Here is a 19,172-nt window from a genome sequence, read left to right on the forward strand (position 1 = left end):
CGAGAAAAGCTTTTTCCCCAAACCGTTGGTGTTGTAGCCTACAACTAAAACATTACAGTTGTGTATTTTGTGTTTGAAGAGAACACCTTCGTTGCACAGCTCAAACGTCTCCATTAATACATTGTTGGTATATATATATATTTGTTTGTTTGTTCAGTTTTCATCAACAAATAATCATAGTCGTATAATTTCTGGAGAGAAAAAAACAAACGAAACACAAAAGGTAAAATAGAGAAGGTAAATATAGACATTTTTTATATATTTTTTAAATCTCTCCCATAATATAAAAGTCAGCAACTATATCAATAGATATACTGTAATTTCTATAAAAACAACATCTGTACCAGTATCATTATTATTACTATGGGATAACCTATATCTATATAAAGGGTTTTGACTAAAGGGACTAGATGATGGTTTCAACAGTAAACCCTCCATGGAGAAAAAGACCGCATGCCTCCCAAATGGCACCCTATTCGCTACATAGTGCACTACTTTGAACAGGGCCCTATGGCACCCTATTCCCTACATAGTGCACTACTTTGAACAGGGCCCTATGGCACCCTATTCCCTACATAGTGCACTACTTGAACAGGGCCCTATGGCACCCTATTCCCTATATAGTGCACTACTTTGAACAGGGCCCTACGGCACCATATTCCCTATATAGTGCACTACTTTGAACATGGGCCTACGGCACCCTGTCCCCTATATAGTGCACTACTCTAGACCCGAGCCTAATTGCCTATATAGTGCACTACTTTGAACAGGGCCCTACGGCACCCTGTCCCCTATATAGTGCACTACTCTAGACCCGAGCCTAATTGCCTATATAGTGCACTACTTTGAACAGGGCCCTATAGCACCCTATTCCCTATATGGTGCACAACTTTGACCAGAGGCATATAGGGCCCTATATAGGGAATAGTGTGCCATAGGGCCCTGTCCAAAGCAGTGCACTATATATAGGGAGTAGGGTGCCATAGGGCCCTGTTCAAAGTAGTGCACTATATAGGGAATAGGGCCCTGTTTGGGAAGCAGACTCTCTGTCCTCTAACCATAATAAGTTATTCTCTGTAAAAATCTGACTGCACACACAGATGGAAAACCCCGGGAACATCTGAACCTTTGGCTTTGAGTGATAAACGATGACAATCACAACCATCATGATCTAATCCACACATCAACGTCCTCACTGTTTAGCACACTGCCGACTACGCATCATCCACACCATAATAAGTTCCATCTCTCTTTCCCATCACCTGGTCTAATACTGACACAGCACTGTGTTGTGGGTTTATAGTACCCCGGGAACCTCCCCCTCCAACCTTTCTTTCCCATCACCTGGTCTAATAATGACACAGCACTGTGTTGTGGGTTTATAGTACCCCATTTTACCCCCACCTCCCCTCCATCTCTCTTCCCATCACCTGGTCTAATAATGACACAGCACTGTGTTGTGGGTTTATAGTACCCCTTCACCTGGTCCCCCACCTCATTTTACCCCCCCTCCATCTCTCTCTTTCCCATCACCTGGTCTAATAATGACACAGCACTGTGTTGTGGGTTTATAGTACCCCATTTTACCCCCACCTCCCCTCCATCTCTCTCTTTCCCATCACCTGGTCTAATAATGACACAGCACTGTGTTGTGGGTTTATAGTACCCCATTTTACCCCCACCTCCCCCTCCATCTCTCTCTTTCCCATCACCTGGTCTAATAATGACACAGCACTGTGTTGTGGGTTTATAGTACCCCATTTTACCCCCACCTCCCCTCCATCTCTCTCTATCCCATCACCTGGTCTAATAATGACACAGCACTGTGTTGTGGGTTTATAGTACCCCATTTTACCCCCACCTCCTCCATCTCTCTCTTTCCCATCACCTGGTCTAATAATGACACAGCACTGTGTTGTGGGTTTATAGTACCCCATTTTACCCCCACCTCCCCTCCATCCCATCACCTGGTCTAATAATGACACAGCACTGTGTTGTGGGTTTATAGTACCCCATTTTACCCCCACCTCCCCTCCATCTCTCTCTTTCCCATCACCTGGTCTAATAATGACACAGCACTGTGTTGTGGGTTTATAGTACTCCATTTTACCCCCACCTCCCCTCCATCTCTGTCTTTCCATCACCTGGTCTAATTTCTATTTTAACTTTATTTAACTAGGCATGTCAGTTAAGAACAAATTCTTATTTACAATGACGGCCTAGGAACAGTGGGTTAACTGCCTTGTTCAGGGGTAGAACGCAAGATTTTGACCTTGTCAGCAGGGGGACTCGATCTTGCAACCTTTCGGTGCCTTTCTAATACCCCATTTTACCCCCACCTCCCCAACCATAACCTTAATCCTAACCCTGAGCTTCAGCCCTGACCTCAACCTTAACCCTAATCCTAACCTAATCCCAACTTTAACCCTAATCCTAACCCTAACACTTGCCCAGTCCTTAACTTTAATCCCAATCCTAACCTAACCCCAAACTTAACCCTAATCCTAACCTAATCCTAACCCTAACACTTGCCCAGTCCTTAACTTTAACCCCAATCTCAACCTAACCTAACCCAACCTTAACCCTAACCCTAATCCTAACCTGATCCTAACCCTAACACTTGCCCAGTCCTTAACTTTAACCCCAATCCTAACCTAACCTAACCTAACCCCAACCTTAACCCCAATCCTAACCTAACCTAACCCCAACCTTAACCCTAACCCTAATCCTAACCTGATCCTAACCCTAACACTTGCCCAGTCCTTAACTTTAACCCCAATCCTAACCTAACCTAACCCCAACCTTAACCCTAACCCTAATCCTAACCTAATCCCAACCTTAACCCTAATCCTAACCTAACCTAACCCCAACCTTAACCCCAATCCTAACCTAACCTTAACCCCAACCTTAACCCCTAATCCTAACCTAATCCCAACCTTAACCATAATCCTAACCTAATCCTAACCTAATCCCAACCTTAACCCTAATCCTAACCTAACCTAACCTAACCCCTTAACCTTAACCCTAACCCTAATCCTAACCTAATCCCAACCTTAACCCTAATCCTAACCTAATCCTAACCTAACCTTAACCCCAACCTTAACCCTAATCCTAACCTAATCCTAACCTTAACCCTAATCCTAACCTAATCCTAACCTAACCTAACCTAATCCCAACCTTAACCCTAATCCTAACCTAACCTTAACCCCAACCTAACCCTAACCTAACCTAATCCCAACCTTAACCTAATCCTAACCTAATCCTAACCTAACCTTAACCCCAACCTTAACCCTAATCCTAACCTAATCCCAACCTTAACCCTAATCCTAACCTAATCCTAACCTAACCTAACCTAATCCCAACCTTAACCCTAATCCTAACCTAACCTTAACCCCAACCTTAACCCTAATCCTAACCTAATCCCAACCTTAACCATAATCCTAACCTAATCCTAACCCTAACACTTGCCCAGTCCTTAACTTTAACCCCGTTCCTAATCCTAACCCCAGTAGCTAGGAAACAACGTAGACGCTAACAGAGAGAATGTCAAAGGAATCCAAACCCTACAATCATGTAAACACTCTTACAAAACGGGATCTCATTCTACAATGTATTTTACAGGATTGGTTTGTCTTTTCACGAAGCCCTAACAGTTGAAATGTGTTGTTTTACAATGGTAAGGTTTTAAATCTAGTAGCTCCTCTATAGCTCTACCAACACGGACAATCTACTAACCTTTACAAATGAAAAACCCACTGTATCAAAATGAACAGCACACAATATCTGAGGTATAAATATCCTTCTTTTTAGTTGACTGACTTCCCTCTCTCTTAGGAGCTGCTAAAATCATGCTCAACAGCATATATTGCGATACCCAGGCCTCAAAGTTCTTTCTCTGTCTCTCTCTCTGTCTGTCTCACTCACATACTGGTTTGTTGGTTGTGTGGTTTGTTGGTTGGTTGGTTGGTTGCTCGGTTGTGTCCCTGTCAGAAAGGATTGGATGTTGTTTGGTTGTGGGGAGGTTGGTTGGTTGCTCGGTTGTGTCCCTGTCAGAAAGGATTGGATGTTGTTTGGTTGTGGGGAGGTTGGTTGGTTGGTTGGTAGGGTAGTAATTGGTTGTTGTATGGTTTTAGGGAGGTTGGTTGGTGGGTTAGTATGGGGCGAAGCGGCTGTAACCTCCCCTGTATATACTAGCCTGCAGGGAGGACAACACCAGCCCCACGTCGTCAGCATGACTCCTCGTCTTGGCATCAGCCAACGGGGCAAACGGATTCTGAAACACACACGTAACCATAGAGATAATGTAAGCATTCTGAAACACACACGTAACCATAGAGATAATGTAAGCATTCTGAAACGCACACGTAACCATAGAGATAATGTAAGCATTATGAAACGCACACGTAACCATGGAGATAATGTAAGAATTCTGAAACGCACACGTAACCATAGAGATAATGTAAGCATTATGAAACACACACGTAACCATAGAGATAATGTAAGCATTCTGAAACGCACACGTAACCATGGAGATAATGTAAGAATTCTGAAACGCACACGTAACCATAGAGATAATGTAAGCATTATGAAACACACACGTAACCATACAGATAATGTAAGCATTCTGAAACGCACACGTAACCATAGAGATAATGTAAGCATTTTGAAATGCACACGTAACCATAGAGATAATGTAAGAATTCTGAAACGCACACGTAACCATAGAAATAATGTAAGCATTCTGAAACACATACGTAACCGTAGAGATAATGTAAGCATTCTGAAACACATACGTAACCATAGAGATAATGTAAGAATTCTGAAACACAACATAGACAAAGTATATATCAGCAATTTTACAATCGCAAAGTTTTTTAGCAAAGTCAACCATTTCCCACATATTACGTGAGGGCTTGAAAACCTGATGGATGGCCTCATTATTTCAGCAAGAAACAGTCAAATCATTGCAACGTTATTGCATAAAACTGACCCATCAACGCAGTACGAAATGAGAACTTGCAATTTCAACCAATCACCGCACTTTTACCACATAACATGGTTAAAACAAGCCACGCATCAAAAACCTTTTCCCTCATCAGCGTATTTTCACGACAAACTGGACAAAATCATTGCATATTGCCAGAATTGTCAGAATTGCTAAAACAGAATCGAGCATTTTTACCTGCAAATATCACAGAAAATCCAAACACAATCCTGGAGGGACTGATATATAGTAATGTACTTCTATAGCATTCTGAAACATAGAGACGTCGGAACCATAGAGACATCTGTAAATCATTCTGAAACACACGCGTAACCATAGAGATAAACTGTAAGTAAATCATTCTGAAACACACACGTAACCACAGAGATAAACCGTATGTAAATCATTCTGAAACACACACGTAACCATAGAGATATGCTGTATGTAAATCATTCTGAAACACACGCGTAACCATAGAGATATGCTGTATGTAAATCATTCTGAAACACACATGTAACCATAGAGATAAACTGTATGTAAAGCATCTGAAACACACGCGTAACCATAGAGATAAACTGTATGTAAAGCATCTGAAACACACGCGTAACCATAGAGATAAACCGTTTGTAAAGCATCTGAAACACACACGTAACCATAGAGATAAACTGTATGTAAAGCATCTGAAACACACATGTAACCATAGAGATATGCTGTATGTAAAGCATCTGAAACACACATGTAACCATAGAGATATGCTGTATGTAAAGCATCTGAAACACACACATAACCATAGAGATATGCTGTATGTAAAGCATCTGAAACACACACGTAACCATAGAGATATGCTGTATGTAAAGCATCTGAAACACACGCGTAACCATAGAGATATGCTGTATGTAAAGCATCTGAAACACACGCGTAACCATAGAGATATGCTGTATGTAAAGCATCTGAAACACACACGTAACCATAGAGATATGCTCTATGTAAAGCATCTGAAACACACGTGTAACCATAGAGATATGCTGTATGTAAAGCATCTGAAACACACGCGTAACCATAGAGATATGCTGTATGTAAAGCATCTGAAACACACGTGTAACCATAGAGATATGCTGTATGTAAAGCATCTGAAACACACATGTAACCATAGAGATATTCTTCTCATATATTGTTTTCTAATTCTATGCAAACAACAGCCATAAAGACATGTACTGTATATGTACTGTATATGTTCTGTACATGTAAAGATATGTACTGTATATGTAAAGATATGTACTGTATAAGTACTGTATATGTAAAGATATGTACTGTATATGTAAAGATATGTACTGTATAAGTACTGTATATGTAAAGATATGTACTGTATATGTATTGTATTTGTAAAGCTATGTACTGTATATGTATTGTATATGTAAAGATATGTACTGTATATGTATTGTATATGTAAAGATATGTACTGTATATGTATTGTATATGTAAAGATATGTACTGTATATGTACTGTATATGTAAAGATATGTACTGTATATGTACTGTATTTGTAAAGCTATGTACTGTATAAGTAAAGATATGTACTGTATATGTAAAGATATGTACTGTATATGTATTGTATATGTAAAGATATGTACTGTATAAGTACTGTATATGTAAAGATATGTACTGTATATGTAAAGCTATGTAATGTATACGTACTGTATATGTAAATATATGTACTGTATATGTACTGTATATGTAAAGATATGTACTGTATATGTAAAGATATGTACTGTATATGTAAAGATATGTACTGTATATGTAAAGATATGTACTGTATATGTAAAGATATGTAAAGATATGTACTGTATATGTACTGTATATGTACAGATATGTAAAGATATGTACTGTATATGTACTGTATATGTAAAGATATGTACTGTATATGTACTGTATATGTAAAGATATGTACTGTATATGTAAAGATATGTACTGTATATGTAAAGATATGTACTGATATGTACTGTATATGTACTGTATATGTAAAGATATGTACTGTATATGTAAAAGATATGTACTGTATATGTAAAGATATGTACTGTATATGTAAAGATATGTAAAGATATGTACTGTATATGTATGTAATGTACAGATATGTAAAGATATGTACTGTATATGTAAAGATATGTACTGTATATGTAAAGATATGTAAAGATATGTACTGTATATGTACTGTATATGTAAAGATATGTACTGTATATGTAAAGATATGTACTGTATATGTAAAGATATGTAAAGATATGTACTGTATATGTACTGTATATGTAAAGATATGTACTGTATATGTAAAGCTATGTACTGTATACGTACTGTATATGTAAAGATATGTACTGTATATGTAAAGATATGTACTGTATATGTAAAGATATGTACTGTATATGTAAAGATATGTAAAGATATGTACTGTATATGTACTGTATATGTACAGATATGTAAAGATATGTACTGTATATGTACTGTATATGTAAAGATATGTACTGTATATGTAAAGATATGTAAAGATATGTACTGTATATGTACTGTATATGTAAAGATATGTACTGTATATGTAAAGATATGTACTGTATATGTAAAGATATGTACTGTATACGTACTGTATATGTAAAGATATGTACTGTATATGTAAAGATATGTACTGTATATGTAAAGATATGTACTGTATATGTAAAGATATGTAAAGATATGTACAGTATACGTACTGTATATGTAAAGATATGTACTGTATATGTACTGTATATGTAAAGATATGTACTGTATATGTAAATATATGTAAATATATGTACAGTATACGTACTGTATATGTAAAGATATGTACAGTATACGTACTGTATATGTAAAGATATGTACTGTATATGTACTGTATATGTAAAGATATGTACTGTATATGTAAATATATATAAATATATGTACAGTATACGTACTGTATATGTAAAGATATGTACAGTATACGTACTGTATATGTAAAGATATGCACTGTATATGTACTGTATATGTAAAGATATGTACTGTATATGTAAAGATATGTACTGTATATGTAAAGATATGTACTGTATATGTAAATATATGTAAAGATATGTACAGTATACGTACTGTATATGTAAAGATATGTACAGTATACGTACTGTATATGTAAAGATATGCACTGTATATGTACTGTATATGTAAAGATATGTACTGTATATGTAAAGATATGTACTGTATATGTACTGTATATGTACTGTATATGTAAAGATATGTACTGTATATGTAAAGACATGTACTGTATATGTAAAGATATGTACTGTATATGTAAAGATATGTACTGTATATGTAAAGCACTTGTCTAAGTCTACTTGTGAAGTGTGTAGAATACCCTCCACACACTACTTCCTGACCAACTATCTGCCATTTACCGTTTGTTAGGTTACCGTTACAAACCCAGTGTGATGACATGGCCCCCCCCACATGCAGCGTGCACCCAGTCATGCCAGCAGACATGCCAGGCCATCATGCCAGGCCTTCATGCCAGGCCTTCATGCCAGGGGCTACTCAGAGGGGTGAGAAACAATGGGTTAATATATGGAGACATCACAAAACAACATCAGTAACAACAACAACATCAACACCGTGCTCTTTTTATTGTGTATGACAGAATCACATCACATTGCACCATGCTTGTGTTAGCGGAGTAGATGTGTCTGTCTGTCTGTCCGCCTGCCTGCCTGCCCACCCACCTGTCTGTCCACCCACCCACCCACCCACCCACCCACCCACCCACCCACCCACCCACCCACCCACCCGTCTGTCTGTCTGTCTGTCTATCCGCCTGCCCGCCTGTCTGTCTGTCCCTCAGGGAGGGAGGGAGAGGTGAAGAGGGATAGATTGAGGGAGAGGTGGATGAACGGAGGAAGACAAGGAAACAGAAAAGCAAGAGAGAATGAAAAACACCTGATTGCAAGAGAGGAGAGGAGGAAGGAGAGACAGAGAGAGAGAGGAGGAAGGAAGGAGAGAGAGAGAGGAGGAAGGAAGGAGAGAGAGAGAGGAGAAAGGAAGGGGAGACAGAGAGAGAGGAGGAAGGAAGGAGAGAGAGAGAGAGAGAGAGAGAGAGAGAGAGAGAGAGAGGAAGGAAGGAGAGAGAGAGAGAGAGAGGAAGGTAGGGGAGACAGAGAGAGAGGACGAAGAGGAGACAGAGAGAGATGAGGAAGGAAGAGAGAGAGAGAGGAGGAAGGAAGGAGAGAGAGAGAGGAGGAAGGAAGGAGAGAGAGAGAGGAGGAAGGAAGGAGAGACAGAGAGAGAGGATGAAGAGGAGACAGAGAGAGAGAGGAGGAAGGAGAGAGAGGAGGAAGGAAGGAGAGAGAGAGAGAGAGAGAGGAAGGAAGGGAGACAGAGAGAGAGGAGGAAGAGGAGACAGAGAGAGAGGAGGAAGGAAGGAGAGAGAGAGAGGAGGAAGGAAGGAGAGAGAGAGGAGGAAGGAAGGGGAGACAGAGAGAGAGGAGGAAGGAAGGAGAGAGAGAGAGAGAGAGGAAGGTAGGGAGTCAGAGAGAGAGGAGGAAGGAAGGAGAGAGAGAGAGAGAGGAAGGAAGGGGAGACAGAGAGAGAGGAGGAAGGAAGCAGAGAGAGAGAGGAGGAAGGAAGGGGAGACAGAGAGAGAGCAGGAAGGAAGGAGAGAGAGAGAGAGAGGAAGGTAGGGGAGAGAGAGAGAGGAGGAAGGAAGGAGAGAGAGAGAGAGAGGAAGGAAGGGGAGACAGAGAGAGAGGAGGAAGAGGAGACAGAGAGAGAGGAGGAAGGAAGAGAGAGAGAGAGAGGAGGAAGGAAGAGAGAGAGAGAGAGAGAGGGGAAGGAAGGGGAGACAGAGAGAGAGGAGGAAGAGGAGACAGAGAGAGAGGAGGAAGGAAGGGAGAGAGAGAGGAGGAAGGAAGGAGAGAGAGAGAGAGAATGAAGGGGACACCGAGAGAGAGGAGGAAGGAAGGGGAGAGAGAGAGGAGGAAGGAAGGAAAGAGAGAGAGAAGGAAGGGGGAGACCGAGAGAGAGGAGGAAGGAAGGGGAGATCGAGAGAGAGGAGGAAGGAAGGAGAGAGAGAGAGAGAGAGAGGAAGGAAGGGGAGATCGAGAGAGAGGAGGAAGGAAGGAGAGAGAGAGAGAGAGAGAGAGGAGGAAGGGGAGATCGAGAGAGAGGAGGAAGGAAGGAGAGAGAGAGAGAGAGAGAGGAGGAAGGAAGTGGAGATCGAGAGAGAGAGGAGGAAGGAAGGAGAGAGAGAGAGAGAGAGAGAGGAAGGAAGGGGAGATCGAGAGAGAGGAGGAAGGAAGGAGAGAGAGAGAGAGAGAGAGGAGGAAGGAAGGGGAGATCGAGAGAGAGGAGGAAGGAAGAGAGAGAGAGAGAGAGAGAGGAAGGAAGGGGAGACAGAGAGAGAGGAGGAAGGAGAGACAGAGAGAGAGGAGGGAGAGGAGACAGAGAGAGAGAGAGGAGGAAGGAGAGAGAGGAGGAAGGAAGGAGAGAGAGAGAGGAGGAAGGACGGTGAGACGGAGAGAGACGAGGAGGGAAGGGGAGACGGAGAGAGACGAGGAGGGAAGGGGAGACAGAGAGAGACGAGGAAGGAAGGGGAGACAGAGAGAGAAGTAAGGAAGAGGAGACAGAGAGAGGTGTGTAAGTGTGTATTTTACCATGGCACCAATGCTGTATGTGGCTGCTGGAGCAAGTGGGTGGTTGTAGGGGTCCGCAGCATATACTGGTCCGTAACTATGGAAACACATGAGACAACAACAAACACCATCAGTACCCATCATCCAAACCAGACACACACAAACACATAAACTCACACACAGTACATCCATGTCTTGTACGTGTTCTGTAACTCTTAGGATTTATTTGAATGGAGTCAAAGTTACATGTAACAGCCATCTCAGTGCAGAAACAGAGGACTCAGCATCTGTGAATGTATGAAACACAGTTACATGTAACAGCCATCTCAGTGCAGAAACAGAGGACTCAGCATCTGTGAAGAGGTAGAACAGAGTTAGAGGGCCAGAGAGAGAGAGACAGAACAGAGTTAGAGGGACAGAGATAGAGAGGTAGAACAGAGTTAGAGGGACAGAGATAGAGAGGTAGAACAGAGTTAGAGGGACAGAGATAGAGGTAGAACAGAGTTAGAGGGACAGAGATAGAGAGGTAGAACAGAGTTAGAGGGCCAGAGAGAGAGACAGAACAGAGTTAGAGGGACAGAGAGAGACAGAACAGAGTTAGAGGGACACAGAACAGAGTTAGAGGGACAGAGATAGAAGTAGAACAGAGTTAGAGGGACAGAGATAGAGAGGTAGAACAGAGTTAGAGGGCCAGAGAGAGAGACAGAACAGAGTTAGAGGGACAGAGATAGAGAGACAGAACAGAGTTAGAGGGACAGAGATAGAGAGGTAGAACATAGTTAGAGGGACAGAGATAGAGAGACAGAACAGGGTTAGAGGGACAGAGATAGAGAGACATAACAGAGTTAGAGGGACAGAGATAGAGAGGTAGAACAGAGTTAGAGGGACAGAGAAAGAGAGACAGAACAGGGTTAGAGGGACAGAGATAGAGAGACATAACAGAGTTAGAGGGCCAGAGATAGAGAGGTAGAACAGAGTTAGAGGGCCAGAGATAGAGAGGTAGAACAGAGTTAGAGGGCCAGAGATAGAGAGGTAGAACAGAGTTAGAGGGACAGAGATAGAGAGGTAGAACAGAGTTAGAGGGACAGAGATAGAGAGGTAGAACAGAGTTAGAGGGACAGAGGTAGAACAGAGTTAGAGGGACAGAGATAGAGAGGTATAACAGAGTTAGAGGGACAGAGATAGAGAGACAGAACAGAGTTAGAGGGACAGAGATAGAGAGGTAGAACAGAGTTAGAGGGACAGAGATAGAGAGGTAGAACAGAGTTAGAGGGACAGAGATAGAGAGGTAGAACAGAGTTAGAGGGACAGAGATAGAGAGGTAGAACAGAGTTAGAGGGACAGAGATAGAGAGGTAGAACAGAGTTAGAGGGACAGAGAAAGAGACAGAACAGTTAGAGGGACAGAGATAGAGAGGTAGAACAGAGTTAGAGGGACAGAGATAGAGAGGTAGAACAGAGTTAGAGGGACAGAGATAGAGAGGTAGAACAGAGTTAGAGGGACAGAGATAGAGAGGTAGAACATAGTTAGAGGGACAGAGATAGAGAGGTAGAACAGAGTTAGAGGGACAGAGAAAGAGAGAACAGTTAGAGGGACAGAGATAGAGAGGTAGAACAGAGTTAGAGGGACAGAGGTAGAACAGAGTTAGAGGGACAGAGAGAGAGACAGAACAGAGTTAGAGGGACAGCGATAGAGAGACAGAACAGAGTTAGAGGGACAGAGATAGAGAGGTAGAACAGAGTTAGAGGGACAGAGATAGAGAGGTAGAACAGAGTTAGAGGGACAGAGGAGAACAGAGTTAGAGGACAGAGAGAGACAGAACAGAGTTAGAGGGACAGCGATAGAGAGACAGAACAGAGTTAGAGGGACAGAGATAGAGAGGCAGAACAGAGTTAGAGGGACAGAGATAGAGAGGTAGAACAGAGTTAGAGGGACAGAGATAGAGAGGTAGAACATAGTTAGAAGGACAGAGATAGAGAGGTAGAACAGAGTTAGAGGGACAGAGATAGAGAGGTAGAACAGAGTTAGAAGGACAGAGATAGAGAGGTAGAACAGAGTTAGAGGGACAGAGATAGAGAGGTAGAACAGAGTTAGAGGGACAGAGATAGAGAGGTAGAACAGAGTTAGAGGGACAGAGATAGAGAGGTAGAACAGAGTTAGAGGGCCAGAGATAGAGAGGTAGAACAGAGTTAGAGGGACAGAGAAAGAGACAGAACAGTTAGAGGGACAGAGATAGAGAGGTAGAACAGAGTTAGAGGGACAGAGATAGAGAGGTAAAACAGAGTTAGAGGGACAGAGATAGAGAGGTAGAACAGAGTTAGAGGGACAGAGATAGAGGTAGAACAGAGTTAGAGGGCCAGAGATAGAGAGGTAGAACAGAGTTAGAGGGCCAGAGATAGAGAGGTAGAACAGAGTTAGAGGGCCAGAGATAGAGAGGTAGAACAGAGTTAGAGGGACAGAGATAGAGAGGTAGAACAGAGTTAGAGGGACAGAGATAGAGAGGTAGAACAGAGTTAGAGGGACAGAGATAGAGGGGTAGAACAGAGTTAGAGGGACAGAGATAGAGAGGTAGAACAGAGTTAGAGGGACAGAGATAGAGAGGTAGAACAGAGTTAGAAGGACAGAGATAGAGAGGTAGAACAGAGTTAGAGGGACAGAGATAGAGAGGTAGAACAGAGTTAGAGGGCCAGAGAGAGAGACAGAACAGAGTTAGAGGGACAGAGATAGAGAGACAGAACAGAGTTAGAGGGACAGAGGTAGAACAGAGTTAGAGGGACAGAGATAGAGAGGAGAACATAGTTAGAGGGACACAGAGAGAGAGACAGAACAGAGTTAGAGGGACAGAGATAGAGAGGTAGAACAGAGTTAGAGGGACAGAGATAGAGAGGTAGAACATAGTTAGAGGGACACAGAGAGAGAGACAGAACAGAGTTAGAGGGACAGAGATAGAGAGGTAGAACAGAGTTAGAGGGACAGAGATAGAGAGGTAGAACAGAGTTAGAGGGACAGAGATAGAGAGACAGAACAGAGTTAGAGGGACAGAGATAGAGAGGTAGAACAGAGTTAGAGGGACAGAGATAGAGAGGTAGAACAGAGTTAGAGGGACAGAGATAGAGAGGTAGAACAGAGTTAGAGGGACAGAGATAGAGAGGTAGAACAGAGTTAGAGGGACAGAGATAGAGAGGTAGAACAGAGTTAGAGGGACAGAGATAGAGAGGTAGAACAGAGTTAGAAGGACAGAGATAGAGAGGTAGAACAGAGTTAGAGGGACAGAGATAGAGAGGTAGAACAGAGTTAGAGGGCCAGAGATAGAGAGGTAGAACAGAGTTAGAGGGACAGAGATAGAGAGACAGAACAGAGTTAGAGGGACAGAGATAGAGAGACAGAACAGAGTTAGAGGGACAGAGATAGAGAGACAGAACAGAGTTAGAGGGACAGAGATAGAGAGGTAGAACAGAGTTAGAGGGCCAGAGAGAGAGACAGAACAGAGTTAGAGTGACAGAGATAGAAGTAGAACAGAGTTAGAGGGACAGAGATAGAAGTAGAACAGAGTTAGAGGGACAGAGGTAGAACAGAGTTAGAGGGACAGAGATAGAGAGACAGAACAGGGTTAGAGGGACAGAGATAGAGAGACATAACAGAGTTAGAGGGACAGAGATAGAGAGGTAGAACAGAGTTAGAGGGACAGAGAAAGAGACAGAACAGTTAGAGGGACAGAGATAGAGAGACAGAACAGAGTTAGAGGGACAGAGATAGAGACAGAACAGTTAGAGGGACAGAGATAGAGAGGTAGAACAGAGTTAGAGGGACAGAGATAGAGAGGTAGAACAGAGTTAGAGGGACAGAGATAGAGAGGTAGAACAGAGTTAGACGGACAGAGGTAGAGAGGTAAAACAGAGTTAGAGGGACAGAGGTAGAACAGAGTTAGAGGGACAGAGATAGAGAGGTAGAACATAGTTAGAGGGACAGAGAGAGAGAGACAGAACAGAGTTAGAGGGACAGAGATAGAGAGGTAGAACAGAGTTAGAGGGACAGAGATAGAGAGGTAGAACAGAGTTAGAGGGACAGAGATAGAGAGGTAGAACATAGTTAGAGGGACAGAGATAGAGAGGTAGAACAGAGTTAGAGGGACAGAGAAAGAGACAGAACAGTTAGAGGGACAGAGATAGAGAGGTAGAACAGTTAGAGGGACAGAGATAGAGAGGCAGAACAGAGTTAGAGGGACAGAGATAGAGAGGTAGAACAGAGTTAGAGGGACAGAGGTAGAACAGAGTTAGAGGGACAGAGAGAGAGACAGAACAGAGTTCGAGGGACAGATAGAGAGACAGAACAGAGTTAGAGGGACAGAGATAGAGAGGCAGAACAGAGTTAGAGGGACAGAGATAGATAGAACAGAGTTAGAGGGACAGAGATAGAGAGGTAGAACATAGTTAGAAGGACAGAGATAGAGAGGTAGAACAGAGTTAGAGGGACAGAGATAGAGAGGTAGAACAGAGTTAGAAGGACAGAGATAGAGAGGTAGAACAGAGTTAGAGGGACAGAGATAGAGAGGTAGAACAGAGTTAGAAGGACAGAGATAGAGAGGTAGAACAGAGTTAGAGGGACAGAGATAGAGAGGTAGAACAGAGTTAGAGGGCCAGAGATAGAGAGGTAGAACAGAGTTAGAGGGACAGAGAAAGAGACAGAACAGTTAGAGGGACAGAGATAGAGAGGTAGAACAGAGTTAGAGGGACAGAGATAGAGAGGTAGAACAGAGTTAGAGGGACAGAGATAGAGAGGTAGAACAGAGTTAGACGGACAGAGATAGAGAGGTAGAACAGAGTTAGAGGGACAGAGATAGAGGGGTAGAACAGAGTTAGATGGACAGAGATAGAGAGGTAGAACAGAGTTAGACGGACAGAGATAGAGAGGTAGAACAGAGTTAGAGGGACAGAGATAGAGAGGTAGAACAGAGTTAGACGGACAGAGATAGAGAGGTAGAACAGAGTTAGAGGGACAGAGATAGAGAGGTAGAACAGAGTTAGACGGACAGAGATAGAGAGGTAGAACAGAGTTAGAGGGACAGAGATAGAGGGGTAGAACAGAGTTAGATGGACAGAGATAGAGAGGTAGAACAGAGTTAGAGGGACAGAGATAGAGAGGTAGAACAGAGTTAGAAGGACAGAGATAGAGAGGTAGAACAGAGTTAGAGGGACAGAGATAGAGAGGTAGAACAGAGTTAGAGGGCCAGAGAGAGAGACAGAACAGAGTTAGAGGGACAGAGATAGAGAGACAGAACAGAGTTAGAGGGACAGAGGTAGAACAGAGTTAGAGGGACAGAGATAGAGAGGTAGAACATAGTTAGAGGGACACAGAGAGAGAGACAGAACAGATTTAGAGGGACAGAGATAGAGAGGTAGAACAGAGTTAGAGGTACAGAGATAGAGAGGTAGAACAGAGGTAGAGGGACAGAGATAGAGAGACAGAACAGAGTTAGAGGGACAGAGATAGAGAGGTAGAACAGAGTTAGAGGGACAGAGATAGAGAGGTAGAACAGAGTTAGAGGGACAGAGATAGAGAGGTAGAACAGAGTTAGAGGGACAGAGATAGAGAGGTAGAACAGAGTTAGAGGGACAGAGATAGAGAGGTAGAACAGAGTTAGAGGGACAGAGATAGAGAGGTAGAACAGAGTTAGAGGGACAGAGATAGAGAGGTAGAACAGAGTTAGAGGGCCAGAGATAGAGAGGTAGAACAGAGTTAGAGGGACAGAGATAGAGAGACAGAACAGAGTTAGAGGGACAGAGATAGAGAGACAGAACAGAGTTAGAGGGACAGAGATAGAGAGACAGAACAGAGTTAGAGGGACAGAGATAGAGAGGTAGAACAGAGTTAGAGGGCCAGAGAGAGAGACAGAACAGAGTTAGAGTGACAGAGATAGAGGTAGAACAGAGTTAGAGGGACAGAGATAGAGAGACAGAACAGAGTTAGAGGGACAGAGATAGAGAGGTAGAACAGAGTTAGAGGGCCAGAGAGAGAGACAGAACAGAGTTAGAGGGACAGAGATAGAGAGACAGAACAGAGTTAGAGGGACAGAGATAGAGAGGTAGAACAGAGTTAGAGGGACAGAGGTAGAACAGAGTTAGAGGGACAGAGAGAGAGACAGAACAGAGTTAGAGGGACAGAGATAGAGAGACAGAACAGAGTTAGAGGGACAGAGATAGAGAGACAGAACAGGGTTAGAGGGACAGAGATAGAGAGACATAACAGAGTTAGAGGGACAGAGATAGAGAGACAGAACAGAGTTAGAGGGACAGAGATAGAGAGACAGAACAGAGTTAGAGGGACAGAGATAGAGAGGTAGAACAGAGTTAGAGGGACAGAGATAGAGAGGTAGAACAGAGTTAGAGGGACAGAGATAGAGAGGTAGAACAGAGTTAGAGGGCCAGAGAGAGAGACAGAACAGAGTTAGAGGGACAGAGATAGAGAGACAGAACAGAGTTAGAGGGACAGAGGAGAACAGAGTTAGAGGACAGAGATAGAGAGGTAGAACATAGTTAGAGGGACACAGAGAGAGACAGAACAGAGTTAGAGGGACAGAGATAGAGAGGTAGAACAGAGTTAGAGGGACAGAGATAGAGAGGTAGAACATAGTTAGAGGGACACAGAGAGAGAGACAGAACAGATTTAGAGGGACAGAGATAGAGAGATAGAACAGAGTTAGAGGGACAGAGATAGAGAGGTAGAACAGAGGTAGAGGGACAGAGATAGAGAGACAGAACAGAGTTAGAGGGACAGAGATAGAGAGGTAGAACAGAGTTAGAGGGACAGAGATAGAGAGGTAGAACAGAGTTAGAGGGACAGAGATAGAGAGGCAGAACAGAGTTAGAGGGACAGAGATAGAGAGGTAGAACAGAGTTAGAGGGACAGAGATAGAGAGATAGAACAGAGTTAGAGGGACAGAGATAGAGAGGTAGAACAGAGTTAGAGGGACAGAGATAGAGAGGTAGAACAGAGTTAGAGGGACAGAGATAGAGAGGTAGAACAGAGTTAGAGGGACAGAGATAGAGAGGTAGAACAGAGTTAGAGGGACAGAGATAGAGAGGTAGAACAGAGTTAGAGGGACAGAGATAGAGGTAGAACAGAGTTAGAGGGACAGAGATAGAGAGGTAGAACAGAGTTAGAGGGCCAGAGAGAGAGACAGAACAGAGTTAGAGGGACAGAGATAGAGAGACAGAACAGAGTTAGAGGGACAGAGATAGAGAGGTAGAACAGAGTTAGAGGGACAGAGGTAGAACAGAGTTAGAGGGACAGAGAGAGAGACAGAACAGAGTTAGAGGGACAGAGATAGAGAGACAGAACAGAGTTAGAGGGACAGAGATAGAGAGACAGAACAGGGTTAGAGGGACAGAGATAGAGAGACATAACAGAGTTAGAGGGACAGAGATAGAGAGACAGAACAGAGTTAGAGGGACAGAGATAGAGAGACAGAACAGAGTTAGAGGGACAGAGGTAGAGAGGTAGAACAGAGTTAGAGGGACAGAGATAGAGAGGTAGAACAGAGTTAGAGGGACAGAGATAGAGAGGTAGAACAGAGTTAGAGGGACAGAGGTAGAGAGGTAAAACAGAGTTAGAGGGACAGAGATAGAGAGACAGAACAGAGTTAGAGGGACAGAGATAGAGAGGTAGAACAGAGTTAGAGGGACAGAGATAGAGAGGTAGAACAGAGTTAGAGGGACAGAGGTAGAACAGAGTTAGAGGGACAGAGAGAGAGACAGAACAGAGTTAGAGGGACAGCGATAGAGAGACAGAACAGAGTTAGAGGGACAGAGATAGAGAGGTAGAACAGAGTTAGAGGGACAGAGATAGAGAGACAGAACAGAGTTAGAGGGACAGAGATAGAGAGGACAGAACAGAGTTAGAGGGACAGAGATAGAGGACAGAGGGTAGAACAGAGAGTTAGAGGGACAGAGATAGAGACAGAACAGAGTTAGAGGGACAGAGATAGAGAGACAGAACAGAGTTAGAGGGACAGAGATAGAGAGGTAGAACATAGTTAGAGGGACAGAGGTAGAACAGAGTTAGAGGGACAGAGATAGAGAGGTAGAACAGAGTTAGAGGGACAGAGATGGAGAGGTAGAACAGAGTTAGAGGGACAGAGATAGAGAGGTAGAACAGAGTTAGAGGGACAGAGGTAGAGAGGTAAAACAGAGTTAGAGGGACAGAGGTAGAGAGGTAAAACAGAGTTAGAGGGACAGAGATAGAGAGGTAGAACAGAGTTAGAGGGACAGAGATAGAGGTAGAACAGAGTTAGAGGGCCAGAGATAGAGAGGTAGAACAGAGTTAGAGGGCCAGAGATAGAGAGGTAGAACAGAGTTAGAGGACAGAGAGAGGTAGAACAGAGTTAGAGGGACAGAGATAGAGAGGTAGAACATAGTTAGAGGGACAGAGGTAGAACAGAGTTAGACGGACAGAGGTAGAGAGGTAAAACAGAGTTAGAGGGACAGAGATAGAGAGACAGAACAGAGTTAGAGGGACAGAGATAGAGAGGTAGAACAG

General features: G+C 43.1%; 2 long non-coding RNA genes across 2 annotated transcripts; both read right to left on the bottom strand.

The window, feature by feature from the left end:
* Positions 1-1,510: 1,510 nt before the first annotated feature.
* Positions 1,511-2,886, bottom strand: LOC121842803. The gene is made up of 3 exons (XR_006081320.1): positions 2,856-2,886; positions 2,028-2,791; positions 1,511-1,948 (listed from the first exon to the last, which is right to left on the bottom strand). It is a non-coding gene; the product is annotated as an uncharacterized LOC121842803 (long non-coding RNA).
* Positions 2,887-3,996: 1,110 nt separating this feature from the next.
* On the bottom strand, positions 3,997-11,060 carry LOC121842804. Its single transcript, XR_006081321.1, has 2 exons — positions 10,659-11,060; positions 3,997-4,273 (listed from the first exon to the last, which is right to left on the bottom strand). It is a non-coding gene; the product is annotated as an uncharacterized LOC121842804 (long non-coding RNA).
* Positions 11,061-19,172: the final 8,112 nt, after the last annotated feature.

The sequence above is a fragment of the Oncorhynchus tshawytscha genome, unplaced genomic scaffold (assembly GCF_018296145.1).
Source record: "Oncorhynchus tshawytscha isolate Ot180627B unplaced genomic scaffold, Otsh_v2.0 Un_contig_1201_pilon_pilon, whole genome shotgun sequence".
Taxonomy (NCBI): Eukaryota; Metazoa; Chordata; class Actinopteri; order Salmoniformes; family Salmonidae; genus Oncorhynchus; species Oncorhynchus tshawytscha.